The sequence below is a fragment of the Symphalangus syndactylus genome, chromosome 14, assembly GCF_028878055.3.
Source record: "Symphalangus syndactylus isolate Jambi chromosome 14, NHGRI_mSymSyn1-v2.1_pri, whole genome shotgun sequence".
Taxonomy (NCBI): Eukaryota; Metazoa; Chordata; class Mammalia; order Primates; family Hylobatidae; genus Symphalangus; species Symphalangus syndactylus.
Genome location: NC_072436.2, coordinates 35,297,822 through 35,316,474, shown reverse-complemented (window position 1 = coordinate 35,316,474; position 18,653 = coordinate 35,297,822). Strand labels below are relative to the sequence as shown.

General features: G+C 43.2%; 1 pseudogene; it reads right to left on the bottom strand.

The window, feature by feature from the left end:
- LOC129462165 (FUN14 domain-containing protein 2-like) overlaps positions 1–15,231 on the bottom strand; it is a 28,483-nt pseudogene extending 13,252 nt beyond the window's left edge.
- Positions 15,232–18,653: the final 3,422 nt, after the last annotated feature.

The following is an 18,653-nucleotide window of genomic DNA, read 5'->3' as shown; positions in this document are numbered from 1 at the left end:
CCTCCCCTTTGAAAATCGCTAATAAAAACTTTCTGGTTTTGTGGCTCAGGGGCATCATGGAAACTGCCAACATGTGATGTCACCCCTGAAGACCCAGCTGTAAAATTTCTTTCTTTTCTACTCTTTCTCTTTATTTCTCAGACTAGCTGAGACTTAGGGAAAATAGAAAAGAACCTATGTTGAAATATTGCGGGCTGGTTCCTCTGATAATATTGCATATCTAATTAGCATCTCCACTGTGGGGTATTTTTTTTACTATTATCATGAGCAAAGGGTCAGTTTGAGGACAGGTGAAATTAAAATGTGCATGCTGTCTGGGAGTGGGTGGGGAGTGGGATTTCCTACTGGAGATATCTTTGCTGGGGTAAGGGTAACTATAATGTGAGTGCTGGGGCTTATTGTCCTGACTGTATGGCCACCATGGCTGCCACGCCCTGAGAACATGGTTACTTCTTGACTACCTATCCTGCCTCAACACAACACTTCTGGAACCAAATGTGTGGGTTTTATTTTTCCCCAACATCAACTACCTCTTGGAACACTGCCTAAGTGTCCTACAAGTTACCTCGATTCTGACACTAACTGCCTGGAATTAGCACAGACCCCATAGATTAAGGGCTGAGTCCCACAAGACTGCCCCCCCTTCAGGAACCAAATCACAAGTCCCAGGTTGTCACCCGTACTTCTAATCCAAAGGCTATAAATGGAAATTCCCACAACCTTCTCCTCATGTTCAATAATTTGTTAGAACAGCTCACAGGACCCAAGGAAATAGTCTACCTACTGTTACCAATTTATTACAAGGATATTTAAAAATACACAAATGAGCAGCTAGATAAAGAGATACACAGAGGTCTGGAAGGGTCCTGAGCACAGGAGCTTCTGTCCGCATGGAGTTTTGAAGCGCATGACCTTCCCAGAAACTGTGTATAGTCTTGTTCACCAACTCAGAAGTTCACAAACCCTTTGGTTAGGGATTTTATGGTGGCTTTGTTATGTAGGCATCATTGATTACATCATTGGCCATTGGTGATTAGCTCAACCTCCAGCCCTTTTCCTCTCCCTGGATGTCAGGGGATGGGGCTGAAACCCTTTACCCACAGGTTTGTTCTGGCAAACAGCTCCCCATTGTTAGGTGCTTTCTGGAGATCACTCCATTAACATAAACTCAGGTGTGATTGAAGTACTCTTGTTATGAATAGCAAAACAAGAGTTTTTTTTTTTTTTCTTTTTCACCCAGCAGCTATTTCAGGAAGTGGGGACAAAAACAAAACACAGCAAAAGATGCTCCTATTGCTTTTATCTTTTGGGAAATTGTAAGCGTTTTAGGAGCTCCGGTCAGGAGCTGGGAATGAAGATTAAATATATATTTATTATTATATGACAACATCACAGTATTGTTGTCTCCACTTTATAAATCAGTAAGTGCGTGAAAGTTAAAAACAATTATCCCAAGATTCCAGGGCTGGGAAGTGGAGATTGCTAGAAATCACAACTAAAACTTCTGCTGTCAGATTTGGGACTCTGTGCTGAAGCCTAATGTCTGAACAAGGTTCATAAGTTCATTACTACTATTCTTTCATAAACTCTGAGGTCTGTCAGGCCTCTAAAGTTTATGGTCCCATAATGTCTCCCCCAGAAGCCAGGTTCACCCTCACCTCTTTCAGTGGCAGAGATCAGACAGGGTCCAGGGTTTGGGTTGGTCATGTCTGGAGAGGTTGGAACAAGGAAAATGTTCTGCATCCTCAAAAGCAGTATTTGCCAAATGGGGGATAAACTATATCTTTAGATTTGATTTGGACAGTCTCACCCTTTGAGTGACTTTGCAAAGCACTATATTAATAATATTGTCTCATAATTAATGGTAGGCTGGGAGCTGATGACCCATGACATAGCTTTGGGCTGTTAGCTAATATGGTTATTACTTTAATGGGAACCTCCTAAGCCCTCATCTTTTTGGTTCATAATAGAAGCCATTTTAAGGGAAATAAAAGTTTTCTTTGAGTCAGAAGAATTTTAAAGATGAGATATTATGCAAGAAACCTCTTCTTAGTAGAGTTCTTGGGGCATGAGTGTGTGTGTGTGTGTGTCTCTAAACCTAGGTCTTGGATGCTTGGGAAAGTTAGTGAGGAAGGTGGGTGACCTCTTCAATCTTCATCAACAGAAGTACTCACAGAGGCACTATTGAAGTAGTTATTTCATTTGAAATTTTTGATTCACTTTAGGAAAAAAATGAGCAAATTAGTTAAATTCTGTGTTACAGAAGAGAGAGTGCCACTAGAAAAGAGCTAGAGTTGGGGCTATAGGCATCTAGGTGTAGCCAAATTATGGCTCTGGCTACCTGTGGCCCTTGAGTTCATTCCCTCACTCTAGACTTATGCTGTCCCACTGAGGCAGATTGGCCTTGATGTCTGTCACTTAGGCAGATATCAAGACAGGCAGAATGGCTCTATAGTGAGTGTTGTTCATTTTGGGCTATCTAGCTTCTATTCTACCTCCCAACAGCATCTTGGTTTCCTTCTTGGGAATTACCTCTGTCTTGTGGAGCAATGAGGGTGGGTGCTGGGCTTCTTGCCACAGACTCCTCTGAGAGATCCCTGGGGATTCCCTTCCAGCCCTGGAGTCCCACAAGACTGCCCCTACTTCAGAAACCAAATCACAAGTCCCAGGTTGTCGCCTGTACTTCTAATCAAAAGGGTATAAATGGAAGTTCCCACAACCTCCAGCAAGCAGCATATGACATAAGTTCAGCCAATTAGATCTTCTCTTCCAAAACTGTGACCCTGAAACAGAAGGATCCAAATGGGAGGAATGGTTCGAATCTAGGTATCTGTCAGCAGGTTCTATGCAGGGAACAGAGAGATGGTTGGATCTTGTCTTCATACTTTCTGGAGCTGTTCCATATTCTGAGAGTTACAAGGCTCGTTCTCCAGCCTCCCCTTCAACCCTGTACCTCCATAGCTTTGATTCATTCCTCTTTTGCTTCAGTTGGTTAGCATTTTGTTGTTTGCAACTACAAAACTGTAACTGTAGAAGCCCCTTCACTGATCCCCTTGCCTCAAGAACACCCTGCACATTTTGCCAAATTGCAAGTAGGACCATAACAAGCCCGTACCTGAAAGGTTTCAAAGTCTCTGTTTCCTGTGCAGAAAGCTCATGCTCCTTAGTATGGTAGAGAAGCCTCCCCCTTCCCTTGCCACTAGGTGGTGCTACCTCCTACTCAAAAATCATCTCTCTCCCAGGCCTTTGTCCTCTTATCACAGTTCACCTCCCAAGTACCTCACCATTCTGAACTTAGGGCAAGAGTCACCTCCTTTATGAAATCTTTTTTGACCTGCTCCTCCCTAGAATTGACTACTTTGTACACAATTCTGTTTTGATCTGCTTATTTGTGTCTCTATGACCCTAGTAACTGAACTTTCTTTGAAGGTGGGCATTATATCACACCCACCTTTGTATTCCAAGAATAGATTTTTCATTTTGTATTTGTGGAATAGATGGATAATGAACAAGTGTTGCAATCATTAAGGCCTACTCACACATGTAAGTCTGGCCCCTGTTCTTCTAAATGCCTGGGACAGGGCATGCACCTGGCTTGTAATCAGGGAAATGATCCTGATGATAGAAAGAGAGTGTAGTGATCTGTTTATAAAGATGGCTGCAACTATTGCTCCCATCCTGTGCACATACACCCTGGCACTGTGACTTCACTGCTCCTCCCATGAAAAAGTGGGTTGAATTCTCCTCCAGTTGAATCTGGCCCTGTGTGATGATTTGACTATGTCCCCCAAAATTCATGTGTTGGAAACGTAATCCTTAATGCAGCAGTGTTGGAAGGTGGGGCTTAATAAGAGGTGATTGGGTCATGAGGGCTCTACCTTCATGACTGAATTAATGTCATTGTTGCAGGAGTGGATTAATTGAGAGTGGCTTTGCTATCTTGAAAATGGCTTTGTTATAAAAGCAAATTTGATTCCCTTTTTCTTACTCTCTCTCCTCGGTGCTCTCTTGTCTTTCTGGCTTCTGCCATAGGATGATGCAGCAAGAAGGCCCTTGCCAGATGCAGGGCCCTTGAACTTCTCAGCCTCCAAAATTATAAGAAATACATTTCTTTTCTTTATAAATTATCCAGTCTGTAATATTCTGTTATAATAGTGATAAATGCACTAAGATACTGTGTGACTGACTTTACCCAAATGAACGTGTTGAAGTGATATTGTGAGACTTCTGAATCTCAGCCTCAAAAAGTCTTAGGGTTTCTGCAATTGCCCTTTTGGATTGCTGACCTGAGACCACCATGGAAGGAATTTCTGCCCAGCATGCTGGAGCATGAGAATGAAGGCACTGCAGCGAGCAGCCAGCACCAATTTCCAGGCATGTGAACCAGGCCATCTTCTAGCATCTCTCCCTGAGACAAGCTGCCAGGTGGCTGTATCCATGTGAATGGCCTCTAGAGACAGCAGCAGAAGTGCTGCCCAGATGCTCCAGCCCAAATTGTTGGCCCAGAGTTGTGAGCAAATAAATGGTGATTGTGTTAAGCTGCGAAGTTTTAGGTGGTTTGTTATGTAGGGGTAGAGAACGGATACAAAGATATTGGTAATGAGTTAACATAAAGAACAGGGGTGCATTGTCCCCTGAATGTCCTCTATTCTTTAATCGTTGTGACAATTTGCCTCCAGTGTCCATTTAAGATGTTGACCATTGTGGCAAATGGTCAGTTTATCTCAGGCTCTTTGCTGCCTGGATTAGTGTGCATGGACTGCCATAACAAACTGCCACAGGCTTAAATAACAGAAATTATTTTTTTCATAGTTCTGGAGGTTGCAAGTCTGAGATCCAGATGTCAGTCAAGTTGGCTTCTTCTAAGACCTCTCTCCTTGGCTTGTAGATGTCTGTCTTCTTCCAGTGTCTTCACATGGTCCTTTCTCTGTGTCATTTGGTATGCTAATCTCTTCTTCTTATAAGGACACCAGTCATACCGTATTAGGTCCTACCTATATGAACTCAACTTACCTTAATTACCTTTTAAAAGATGCTGCCTCCAAATATAGTCTGTACAGTCTGAGATACCAGGGGTTAGAGTTTCAACAAATAAAATTTGTGGGGGGGATATAATTCTGTCTAATCACTGCTTAAAGTCTAAGCACTAGCTTATTTTACCATCAACTCCTTGCCTACTGGTAGTTGAAGAAGTGATAGTAACGTGCTTGGACTGACCAACAATTAAGTAGCCAGGAATCATTCTGAGAAATACCCTTCCAGGTCTGCAAAAACCATAAAGCAATTTAGGGAGTTGAGGTCCCTATGTCACCTTCCTATCCAAGTACCATGCCTTTTCTGGCTGTTTGCTGGGGCTGTCTGAACATTTTCTGGAGGCTCACTGCAAAAGGCAAGTAGGGGCAGCCTGAGGTGGGAGTTTGGCAATCCGTAGAGGCTGCCGCAAGCTGGGACCACCTCTGCAGATGCTGTTGGATTCCTACTGTGGGAGATATCCTCTTGCTAACAGTAACACATTTCCTCTTGAGTAAGTGACAGGGTGGGAATATAGCTTTTGCCGAACTCTCAAATAGAAAAACAAACTCACATGATCTGGAGAGAAGGAATGTACTTAAAATCTGATAATTAAATCTGGTCCCTTAGCAGCCAGCCCACAAATGCAGACAGTGAAGGCAGAGGTCAGTGGAGGCGGTAAGATGGACACACAGATGTGTGTCTTTGGATGTTTACCTTGATTAATGGATACACATACAGCAAAGGAGGAATTTGGTTAATAGAATTATCTAGATTTCTGAGGTGTAATCAGTTAGTATTTATTGAACGTTTGCTGCCTGTGAAGCCCTGTATTATGGGTTGTGAAGAAAGATGCCAATCTGAACTCTTGCTGTTTAAATAATTTGAGATGCTTGAGTCAATGTTTCTGCTTAATTAAGTCTAAGTTAGCTTGCAAGACTGAACCTGATGACTGGCTTCTAGACAGCCTCAGGGTGCTAATTCTTATTCCTAGTGATTATTGGTACAGGGCTGGAGCTGGCTGTGGAAAGATGATTGGGCTGCGTGTCAATGGATCCGATCCATTCTTTCATCTATTTACACAACAAGCATTCATTGAAGATCTCATTATGGATGCCAGACCTGTGTTATGCACCCTGAGATCTGCAGAGAATACTGAATCAGGGCTGCTGTGTCGGAGAGCTTAATCCCAGTAGGTTCTTTAGAGACTCAACCTAGAAGTTGCTCATTTGAGTAAATTCTTAAAAATAATAGCTCATGTCTTGTTACTTGTATTACTCTAAAAATGGACTTCAACTTACTAGAAGGATTCATATAAATTAATACCAGTTAGGTTACATGAAATTTTATGTGTTCACTTGAATCATACATGTTTCATTGCATAACTATATGTAATGATCATTCTCATTAATCAAGTCATTGCTGTTACATGCCTGTCCTTGCTTACATGTATATACAGGCACAATGACATAGAAATTGACTTGTATAAACATGTCTGTGTAAGAGAAGAGAAACTTCATATGCTGCCATTCCTAAGAGAGAGTCCACAGGGGCAGCTGCTAGCATGAGATTTTGGAGAGGGTGTCCAGTCTAAGATTCATGGTGGGTGGTCAGCTGCAGGTACTGGCATTCACTGGGAGAACAGGTTTTGGTGCTGAAAGCACAACCAAGGGCTAGCACGAGGAGGGAGCAGGATGCAGATGAGGTGACAAAATAGAAAAAAGTCTAAAATATGTGGGGCAGTCAAGGCCAGAATGATTCTAAGTCTACTAGATAGTGCCTCTGTGGGAGGCCGCCTTCTGTAAAGAGCTTTCATCTAGAAGCTAGAAGGACTTTGTTCTGAATACAGAATTTCTGACTCTTCTGCATATTAGTTACCTCCCTCTCTCACTTATTGGGTAGCTTAAATAAAATAACATATGTGAAGCACTTATTATAACTTGGAAATCTTTCAACAAATGTTGGTTTCTTTCCTTTTCTGGCTTGAAGCCACTTTTGGGGCCATAAAGGTGTCACCCGGTAACAGGAAAAAGACAGACAGATCATGCAGTGTCCCCAGAAATGTACGTCCCAGTTGAATGAAAGTTGAGAAATTTTTCTCTTTTCCACCACTTTCAGAGCTATTTTACTTCCCAGGGAGCAGAAGAAATATCTGAGAACTGACTTCCACATCTCTCTGATCTTAAAGTTGACAGAACTAGGCACGTTTTCTTAGAAGGCTGAGGTGCCTGCAGATGGCAAGTGAAGCATATAAATACTGACACATGCAAGAAAATTATACGGTGAAAAGAAACTGTTCAGGCAGAATATTGATCATGACAGCACAGAGCTTCCATGGGGTCATGTTTCTTGGCTGTTGTTAGGGCATGGCAAGCACGATCATTGGGTCTGAGTAAGCCGAGGAGAAACTTTAAGGGCAGAAAAAAGACGTAGCTAAGTCCTATAAAGCATTAAGTGTGTGCCAGACATTCTTTCTTCTAGCGCTCTTACATATTAACTCATTTAACTCTCAGAAAAGTGCTCTGGTGGGTACTATTACAGCTGGGAGAGAGACACAGAGAAGTAAAGCAGACTGTCAGAGTCACACAACTAGTGAACGTCTGAGCCATGACCGAAACACAGGCGGCCTCCAAGCCAGTGCTCAAGACCATGATGCTATGGTTCCCATTATAATTTGACAAAGAAGTTTGAAACATTTTAAAATTTGATGCCAGAAGGATAAAAGATCTAAATGTGAGAAGTAGAACTATAATTCTTCTGGAAGTGAGTATGAAACGATATCTTTATGTGCTTGGAGCAGGGAAATATTTCTTAAATAAGACCATGAAAGCAGTAACTCTAAAGAAGAGACAGATAAATTCAACTCTATGAAAACTAAGAACTTCTGTTCAACAAAACACACCAACAAGAAAGTGAAAAGACCAACCATGGGGGTGGGAATGGTATTTCCAACAGTTATCACTACAAAAGACCAGTGCCCAGCACACATGTACAACTCCTTCACCAAGTAAGAAAAAGGCAAACAATACGAAAGAAATACTGGCAAAGGAATCTAATACATTCATCACAAAATGAAAATATAAATGGCCAAGAAATATGTGAGGATGTGTTTAAATTCATTAGTCATTGAGGAAATGCAAAATAAAACCACCAAGGAATATGGATAAAATTAAACACTCTGAAATACCCTGTGTTGGTTAGGATGCAGAAGAACAGAAATGCTCGGTCACACTGGTAGGAACATAAGATGGTGCAAATGCTGCAGAAAACTCAGTTGAAGATTTTCACACTTTATGAAGAACACCCAGGGCATCCTTTGCTGAGTCTATGCCTAGAAAAATATATGTACAAGCGGACACATGGAAAAAAACAATGTTCATAGCAGCTTTGTTTAGAATTGCCCCAAACTGGATGCAACATAAGTGCCTATTAACAGAGGAGTGGAAAAATAAATTGTTGTGCACGCATACAACAAAATAATATTCAGCAGTGAAAAGGAATGAACCATAGCAACACACAATGACATGCATGGATTTTACAAACATTAATGAATGTGAATGATTAACATAAGAAAGGCATTGCTTCTGCCATTGCCAATACCAGACCCTGCCCCCTCCTAGCACCACATTCCTTGCTACTGGGGAGGGGCAAGAAGCAGCCTCTGATCCTCACCAACCATAAAGTGGGTGAGGTTCAACAGTTTCCCTGGGGCTGGGCATGGTGACTCACACCTGTAATCCCAGCATTTTCAGAGCCTGAGGTAGGAGGATCTCTTGAGCCTGGAATTCAAGGTTACAGTGAGCTGTGATCATGCCACTGCACTGCAGCCTGGGTGACAAAATGAGACTCTCTCTAAAAAAATAAATAAAAAAGAATTTCCCTGGACCTTTCATCCGAGGTCATGGCCTGGTCTGTTCTCTCTGAATTGCACAAACCAAATAGGTTATGAAGATGCTCTCAAAGTAGCATGTATATTTAAAAGGAGTCTTCTGGAGAAAGTGAAAAGAGTACCACAGTGGGCCACTGGGGATAGACTTGGGGACAAGCTTTCATTTGCAGCAGAAAGAATGGCTTGTTCATTGTGAGATCGTGTGACCTAGAAGCTCTTCTGCAGTCTATTGATGAACTCTGAGACAGGGTTCTAACAGGTACAATTTGAGATATTTCCTCTGGCTTGGAATTCAGAAGAAACACACAAGGATGGTTCTAACATGGCAGAGAGTGACTGAACTTTTAGAGGAGTCAACGTTCTTGGAGCAGATAACTTCCCAATTGGTCCAATTTTCCCTGGAGTTGCAGGAGAGGACAGAAAGGATGGTGTGAAGGGCTGGTTTTTCATAGTTAACCCTCAGCATGTCCTGTATTTTCAACCTTACAGGAAGAAAGGCCCTAGGCTAGATAGGTCTCAGGAACTCAGGGTTCTAGACCTGCCTCTGACATTTTATAAACTTTGGAACTTAATTTCTTTCTCTGTACAATGAGAGATTTAAACAGAATGATTGCTAAGTCAGTGTTAATTCTGAACTACATTCCCCTTTCTCCCTACACATTTCAAGGAACATAATTCAAGCCAGCATATAGCTTTTACAACTTTCATTTGGTTGCCACCCACTCTCTGCCTATGGATGGAATACCTGCATCTTTTATTGGCTGATAATCCCCTAGACACCTGCTGGGTGCTTGATTTGGGTTGAAGAATCCTTATGTGGTGATACGTGTTTGATGCACTTTGAATCAGTCACCCAGACTCTATCCAGTTGTGTGACCTTAGGGTGCAGTCTGAAGAGGGCTGTCCTACATACATAAGTCCTGGACCAGCCACGTGGAACAGAGAGGTTTTTGTGGGGCTTTCTTCATTTTGACTGTATTTCTAATATCATGGGGATGCAGGCCTGGCCTAAGGCCAATGTGGCTGAAATGCTATTCATGTGTTGTGACTTAATCCCCCCATGCCTAGGGCAGATATTGCTAATCCTTTATAGTACAACACTCTAATTGATCACAGTTGGCATCCAAGATGGGATCAATTTATCAACTTTGAGAAGGAGGAAGGTATATACATTTAACTCAGGTGGGAAATAGAGTATAACCTAGTTTAGCCCCAAAATGCATGGCATGCGAGGATCCATAGCTTCTCACTTGATTCTGTGAATTGCCGAGACTTGCTTTTTCAGGGCCTCTTCTGCCTTCTACTTCTGTGACATGTGCTTTTCCTGTTATACTTAGTATTCACCTTTAATGTCAAATTTTCCCTAATAAGTACACATCATGGTTTAGGAAAGGCTTTTGCTGCCTCTTGGGATCCCTGTCTTTGAATTCTCCACCTGTCTCCTGACCATCTCTCCTCCAGGAGTAAACAGATTGCTCTTTCCCTTTCCTTCATGGCTTAACAGCTTATTGAAAACTTCCTTTGTTCCAGGTACTAGTTTTAATTCTTTGCAAGTATTATTTCATTTAATCTTTACACAACCTCTGAAAGATCCACTTTCATTATCTGCTGAGGTATAGAAGAGTTAAGTAACTTGTCTAATGTCACACAGCTAACAAGCAGCAGAGTTGGGATTCAAACATACCCAGCCGTGTTTCAGAGCCCATGATCTCAGCTCTGACACTGTACTGTCTCTTATTAAAGCATTTCTTCTAGACAAATGCAGGATTCTTCCTAAGAGGAACTTTGGTGAACAAAAACTTCTTCATCTCTTTCTGTAAATATGCATATTTTAAAATTTTGCCTTGGATAGTCAACATTGGGAATAGTCAACATTGAAAATGCTGTTTTATTGATTCTAAGACACTATAGAAGGGAAGGTGCACCATTATTTTATGTATTAAACTATGACAACAGCATAATGGTAATCTACCATAACTCATAACTTGGTTACATTGTTTCAAAATTTCTTAAACAAATTCCAAAAGCCTAGGCAATTCCTCCTGCCTTCTATCTCAGTAACAAAATATTACATGCTACATCCATTTGTAGACAGCTTTCTTTCTTAGGTCCTGAAAAGGGCTTGCTTGTTATTTTCTAAGAAAATGTAAAATTTCAGTCATTCCTTCAACGTCAAGCATTTGTTTTACTAATATCACATTGACACCTCACTGCTCTATTTTTCTCCCTTTCTGAAAACACAATAAGCATTTCATTTTAATGCTGAATAATTGTATATTTTGGAGACCTTTTTTCCTTTTTATTTTAGAAATGTTTAAACATATAAAAGATGGAAAGTATAAAATAAACTCTGTGAATCCATTATCTAACTTCAACAATTACATTTTTCTGGCTTGAAGACATCTTACATAACTAAACTCAGTACATGAGTAAAGAAAATGGGAATATCTCTGTGCATGTTGGGACATGTGGGCAACGACAATTTTGCTGTAACTATTCTCTGGCTAGGAGGGACTGGGGCCACCGTTACTGCGAGGACCACTCCAATTTCAGAGACATTAAAATGTGAAAAAAAATGTGCGTCTTACAATTGATGAAATACAGAAGCAGTGAGGCTAGGCTGTTTTAATTATAAATTTGTATCTAATGGGTCAGAATTTTCCTTAATGTTTTGCGACTTTTAAAATATTTATTTTACTGTTTGTCTTTTCAGCCCCTCTCTACCACCAAAACACAAAGAGAGAAGACCATTTCCGTGTTTCTTCACCTAGACTTTGGACTTTATGGTCAGATAGGTGTTTAGCACTCCACTGATTGCTTTGGTGAGGGCTCAGTGGAGATAGTCCGGTGCCTGTTTTTCCCCAGCTAAGAACAGAACCTTGTCCCTGGGGCATTGGGCCACTCACATGTGCCTGGCAATGTATGCACAGCTCAGATCTAGCTTGCTCTAGGGTTTTGAGCCGCATCCAGGACATGTGCTTCTGTAAACAACAGGGATGCTCACTGTTTGCAGATTTAGTATCTGAACCAGGTACCGAATCCCCTGTACCCTCTCTTGCCCTGATGGTCTTGTCACTTGGACTCAAGGACTTCCCTCTCTTCTTACTTGCCTTTTTTTTCTGGGGTCACTATTCTCTCTCCTGTCAAAATGTCTTCTTGGATTAGTATTCTGTTGACAGATATCCTAGGTCTGGAAACAGACACCCAAATCTGTGAATTCTCATGTTGAGGAACTTGTTCTAGGCTTGCAATGCTGAGCATTCTGAGCTGAGTGCCAGAGCCTGGAGAGGACAGTTTGGCCAAGAGATGCCCTCTCCCAGCTCTGACCCAGTGGTGTTACCATGTATGGGAAGAACAACATTGGCAGGAAACAGTCTGGGCATTGGCAGAAACCTCATGAGGAGGAGAGTCAGGAGAACTGAGCCATAATGTCAGAGGGAGTTGTGATAGTGGGAAAAACCCTAATGGGATGTCAGGGAACCGAAGTTGAGATCTTAGCCTTGTTGATTGTTAGCTGTTGAAGCCAATACAATGACACACACATACCCAATGGTCCTTGTCATTTCCAGGCATTCTGACCAACCTCCACTAGCCAGCCTCTGCTTCCTTTTGTCTGCAGGCTTTTTCATTTTTTTTTTTTTTTTTTAAAGAGCCATGAAGTCCACTCTGCTCACATCCTGCCCCAGCAGCCTCAACCAAGGACTCTGCAGGACTGGCATGCAAACACCCCAGCTCCCTATTCCACGGGCAGAATAACTTCAAGGCCTGCATTGTACTCCATTTCCAGAATTTCCTCAGGGAATTAACTTTCAGTTGTCCCCAGAGGCAGCAAGACTGATAAATCATTTTACTGGCTACCTTCTCTTCCTTGGTTCACTTTTCCACTCCTCTGACAGTTTTTCTTGCCTGTCTTAAATACACTACTTGTATTTGATTGCTTGTTTCAAGGTCTGGGGCACACAAACTAAGACAATAGGTAAGTGGGTCATTTAATTTCTTAGGCCACAGGTTTTTCACCTGTTAAGTGATAGAAAAGCTGAGGAGATAGAAAAGCTGCTAGAGTTTCATAAGCTGAGGACAGACTTGTGAGTAGGCAAGGCAAGTTTCACTATCCTTAATTTTTCAGATAGGGAACCAGAGGCCCAGAGGGTTTTTCTGGATTGTTCATGGCCCCTCCCACTGATAACTGGCCAAGCTGGGGTGGAACACAGACCTTTGAACCCTGAAACCAGTCAGCTTCCATCCCAGTGTCTCTTGGTCTCTACTGTTTCTTTCCAAGAGTAGTTCTTACATTTCCCACAATGCAAGAAAGAAGAGTCCAGTGTCAGAGATAGATTCTGTTATCTGGGTTTTGTTCTCTGGACTGTGGTCAGTCTTGGCTGGCGTCTCTGGTACCCTGGATAGGCTCAAAACCTCCTGCATAGATCATCTTCTGGGGCTGAGTTCTCAGGGCTACAGAGCCTTAAGGAATGTATGCATATCTCATGTCCCGCCTGCTGGCAGATCCCTGGAGTTCTCTAATGGGCTTTGGGCAATCAATCCCAGGGCCATGGTTGAGAAATTTTTGATGGATAGACTGTGGTGCGCCAATTGAGGGAGTCCCTACTCAGTAATAGCTATACCTATTAGCTGCAGCAGTGCCTGAAACTCTCACAACACTGGAATTCAGGTTGAGTCAACAGAACCCTTGTCAAAGTAGCAGTGCTGCCAGAGAGGGGTAACACAGGAGTGACTTTCAATCTTCATTTAATGCCTTAGCACACATGCAAGAGCATCCTGACTCTCAGAGTGGAAGGTACTTCCTAGGAAGTCAAATGATCAGGTTAAAGTTGATCAGTTGCCCAGAGAGAAATTGAGGGAGAAGAACACAGGTAGGGATAGGTACGTTTTGAAGGGATAGAAGGAGTCAGCGAAGCCAAAGTATGAGGTTCTGCTCATGTGGGCAACAGAGAAGAGTTGCCTTGTTTAACAAAAGGGTAGAGAATGAGGGCCCTGGGCATTAGGGGTTGGGAAACAGAGGGCACCTGGGGTAAGGGTAAAAAATATGTAAGGGTCACCACAGGTTATCCTTCGCAGTTTTGCCTCAGATCATCCCTTACCTTGATCTGCACTGACCACATTTGTCCATCCATTTTGCAAATGTGACACCCCAATTTTTCATCCTCTTTTTTTTTTAATGCTTAAAGGCAATTGTATTCAGTTCCTTTCCATGCAGCACACAATAAGATTATCTATGTGCTTATTTCTTTTCCAAATCAATAGTTTGGGACAACCTTTCAGGATCCACTCATCCTCCACAGTCAGCCATCTTGCAATGTATTCTTGTAAGTGTCTTGCATAGGGGTAGAGGAACCCTCTTGCTGACCTACAGACTGACCAAGTAGGAGGTGTACTGGAAGAAGAGCTAAGGACTATTGTCTCTTCTGCCGCCATCAAGCTCATGGTGCCACATTAACTTGTGCCAACAGAGGCTTATAGAAGCCAATCAAGCTCATGGTGCCACATTAACTTGTACCAACAGATGCTTATAGAAGCCACTCGGATTTGCCACAGCAGGGAGGAAGGCATGGGAGAAGAGAAGGAGGGACTCAGTGTCCTATGATGGAGTGTAGAGGCTGCTGGCTGGAAAAAAGCAGGAACAATGAAAATGAGGTCATCTTCTTCAGGATGCCATGCCAAGCAGAAAGCCTCCAAAAAATCCCCCAGTCACTAGAACATTCTTCTTCACAAATGACACAACCTCCTCAGCTTTGTTCCTGACCTGGCTAGGTATCTGATTGCTCTTAGGGATCTTCAGCTGCTCTTTGGCTTTCTTCATGTCCTTCTCCACTCGTTGCCAATCAACTTTGATGTACCCAGAATGGTTTGCAAGCTGAAGGAGAAAAAATCCACCTCCCACAGCTGTTGCAGCCAACTTTCCAACCTTCTGGAATATGAAACCCGTGCACCATCCAGTGACACCTCCAATGAACAGCTGGGTTGCCACACTATACTTTTCGGCTGGAAGTCCAGATTCTGGCCCGAACAGCTTATGCCACCATGGCTGCTGCTTAGCAAATTCTGCAAGGTCCACTGACTCAAAATTTCCCTCAAAGTTTCCTTGACTGGACGCGGCCATTTCGGTGAGCTAGTCTCGCGAGGACACACTCAGGGGATCTGCGAGATTATGCTGCAGAGTGGTGCTCTGTCGTGGCCACCACCGGGCTTCCTGTACGTGGGGCAGATGTTTCCATTCCCACCGCCGCCGCAGAAAAGGGCGGGCCTGGCGCGCTGCAACCGCTTCCTGTCTCCGCAAGCAGCTGCATCACAAAGTTCAGCGGGCAGCGTCACAAGCCCCGTAGCCCCGCCCAACAGATGCCATCCTGTTTTTGTTTCCTTTTTTTTTTTTTTTTTTAGAAGCAGTGTGGAACGGTGGAAAGAGCAGTGGACCACGTGTCCAAGGATAAGACCTGAGTCTCTGCTTTCTCATCTATAGAATAAGAAAAATACGGTATTATTGTGAGGATCCAATAAAATTATGCGTGTGAAATATTTTGTAAATTGCAAAACTCCTAGGCAAATGTCCAGGTGAATTATCTTTGAAAACACTTCCCTTCACACTGTCAACAGTCTCCCCTTTTGAGACTCAATCAAAGATTTTTGTAGTATATTTGGGGAAACCTGTAGCCTCTCTGGATTTTGCAAAACCTGAGTGAGAAATTACTTCACCAGGCCTAGCATTTACTTTTTCTCTTGGACTTACCTGAAAAGAGCTGTCGGAAGTGTCATCTGTGGGAAGGTAAAGAGAAGAGGGGAATATGCTTTGGGAGGCAGATGGGGCTGGGCTGAAGACCCTTCAAACATGAAAAAGCTGTGCTGCCTGGGACCTTTTGTGTGGTGCTTTCTCAGCCTGCAACAAAAAGCCATTCCCAATTTGTAGGGTTTGGAATGGCAGGGGTTGTTGCCTGAGAACCCTCTGCAAATGTCAAACCCATTATTGGGCTGAGGAAGGCATGGTTCTAATTGAACTTTTCCGCCCACCTTCTGTTCTGCAGCCATAACAGGACTGCTTGTGCCATTGTGGCCTTTTTACCAGGGCTGGACTGGAAAAAAAGCAAATTTTATCCAACGCAATATATGAACAGGAATTAAGTCTGAACTTTTGAAGTATATGGTTTTTATGTCCTGGTTATCTTCTTGCTGCTGGAATTTCTTGTGCCCATCTTAAGGATAACATAACAACAAGTCTTCATCTAAGTAAAAAGGAAAATAAAAGCGAGAAAGGCAGAGAGAGAAATGGGCAGAAACTTTGATGGGTAGATCTCACTTTCCTTGTAACTCTATAAATGAGTTCCAGTTCTCTTTCATCTTAAAGGCTGCCCTCTTCAGCCCCTGCAAAACCCTTTTTTTGACACTGAATTCTTTCCCTCTTCGTATGGTTAAACTGCTCAAAAATAAGCTCTATTTATCATCTCCACCTCTTTACTGCACATAACTTGCCCACCTACTCTGTCTGCCTTTTGCCTTGCCAAGTTCACTGGCCTTGCCCTCCTGATATCACAATTGATCTCTCAGTTTTAATCCTTTTCCTCTCTCTGGCCCCACTTCTGCTACTTTATTTCAGGCCACTGTTGTCTCATGGCTGAATTACTTCAACAGCTTTCTAATGGGTCCTCTTGTCTCCTATTTTGCCCCTCGCTAATAATCCATTCTTTTTACTGCTGCCAAAGGGATGCTCAAAGGCACTTTAAGGCTGTCAGGATGCTTCAAATCCCCCAGCCTGGCTTACTAAGCCATTTGAAGTGGCCAGTGCCCACCTGTGGTCTTATGGCCTGCCCAGTCCTTCTGGTGTTCTGCCCTCCAGCCATACTGATCTGTTTGCAATTTCCCTAAGGAGCTCTGCTGTTGTTCTTCTCAGGATCTTTACACTGATTGCCTTCTGTGTCACAAATGCCCTCTGCCTTTGCTGGACTGATTCCTATTCATCTTTCCAGCATCAGCACAGCCTCCCTTGTCTCCTGGAACCCTCTCGAGTCCTGGGAGTCTTGATCTTGGGTCCTTCCCATGTTCCCTTCCAGCACGATGTGTTTTCCACATTCTTTCCCACTGTGTTTTTCTCTTCTCTCGACCATCTCCCTTTCTAGAGACTGGACACCTGAAGGCCTCAGAGACAGGGACTAACATTAGGGTTCATGCATAAGTGATATATTAAGGAAAGGCTCCCATGGAGCCTGGTAAGGAGTGGAGGTGCAGGACAGTGGAAGGGAGGAAACCTAGCAAGAGGGCGTCCTCAGGCAACATCCTGGGGGTGGTAGCTACAGCCTGACCCTGCAGGGGAGCTTTGGAGTATAAGTTACACCTTGGAATTGCCCGTGGAAGGCCAGGGAGATGGACTGCAGTATCCCAGTACCTATGGTTACTGGTCAAGGGCTGCCGTGGGGGAAGTAAATTCCTAGGATTCCAGCTCTTCTATGTGTGAGTGTGTATGGACAAGCCTCTGAATAGCTGGAGGGGTGTCCCTTACTGCTGAGGCATACTGAAGGTGGGTGTTGTGCAAAAATGGCAGAAAGGGAACCCCGGGGTCCTGGGTGGAGCATTGACATTGTCATTAGAGTCCTGCTCTTTGCATTGCTTGTCCTGGTGCCCACAATGCCTGGCACATAGATGTGCAGCAATGTGTTTTTTACATAAATGGATAACAGATTTCCTTTCTCAATTCAGTGACTTGTTTGTGCTTTTTTCTTTTCTTTATCTTTTTTTTTTTTGAGGCGGAGTTTCGGTCTTGTTGCTCAGAGTGGAGTGCAGTGGTGCGATCTTGACTCACTGCAACCTCTGCCTCCTGGGTTCAAGCAATTTTGCTGCCTCAGCCTCTCAAGTAGCTGGGACTACAGGTATGTGCCACTATACGTGGCTCATTTTGTATTTTTAGCGGAGACGGGGTTTCGCCATGTTGGCAAGGCTGGTCTTGAGCTCTTGACCTCAGGTGATTCACCTGCCTAGGCCTCCCAAAGTGCTGGAATTACAGGCGTGAGCCACTGCGCTCAGCCTGTTTGTGATATTTTACACTGTTCAAGTCTCCCTCCTTGAAAATCCCCATTCCCTTGGCTTTGAATCTCACTCTCGGTCCCTTTCTCCTTGCTGCTTCTTTTCTTGGCTCATTGTCCCTGCTTCATTTTTTCGCATGGCATTCCCAGGGGTTCTGTCCTCAACCACCGTCTCAGTTTGCTCGCTGTGAGTGCTCTTGCCTGTATTTATATGTAGATTAAATGTGGTCTATATGCCCAATTCATAATTCCTCCATTCACTTTTTCATTCATTTAACAAGTATTTCTGAGAAGCTGGAATGTGCCCACCACTATTCTAGGTTCTGGGGATATAACTGAACAGATCATACTAAGATCGCTGCTTTCATAGAGCTTGCAGTCTGGTAGCTGGGTGGGAATGGGGGGAGACAATACACAATAATCAAAATAAGAAAATTATGTAGTACATTATAAGAAAAAAAGGAAATGCAAAACAGGATGGGCAGTATTGGAAGGACTGCGTACATCTTGGGCAGGGAGGATATTTGCAAGTGTAGATAGGGCGGTCTGGGTAGATTTCATCGAGAAGATGGCATTTGAGTACTCTGAAGGAGCCAAGGGGATAAACCGTGCAGTTCTCCATGGGGAGAACATCCACGTGGAGGGAACTACAGTGCAAATTCCTTGAGTTGTATTCTTGACACGTTCAAGGACATGACAAGGAAGCCAGTGTGGTTACAGCAGAATAATTC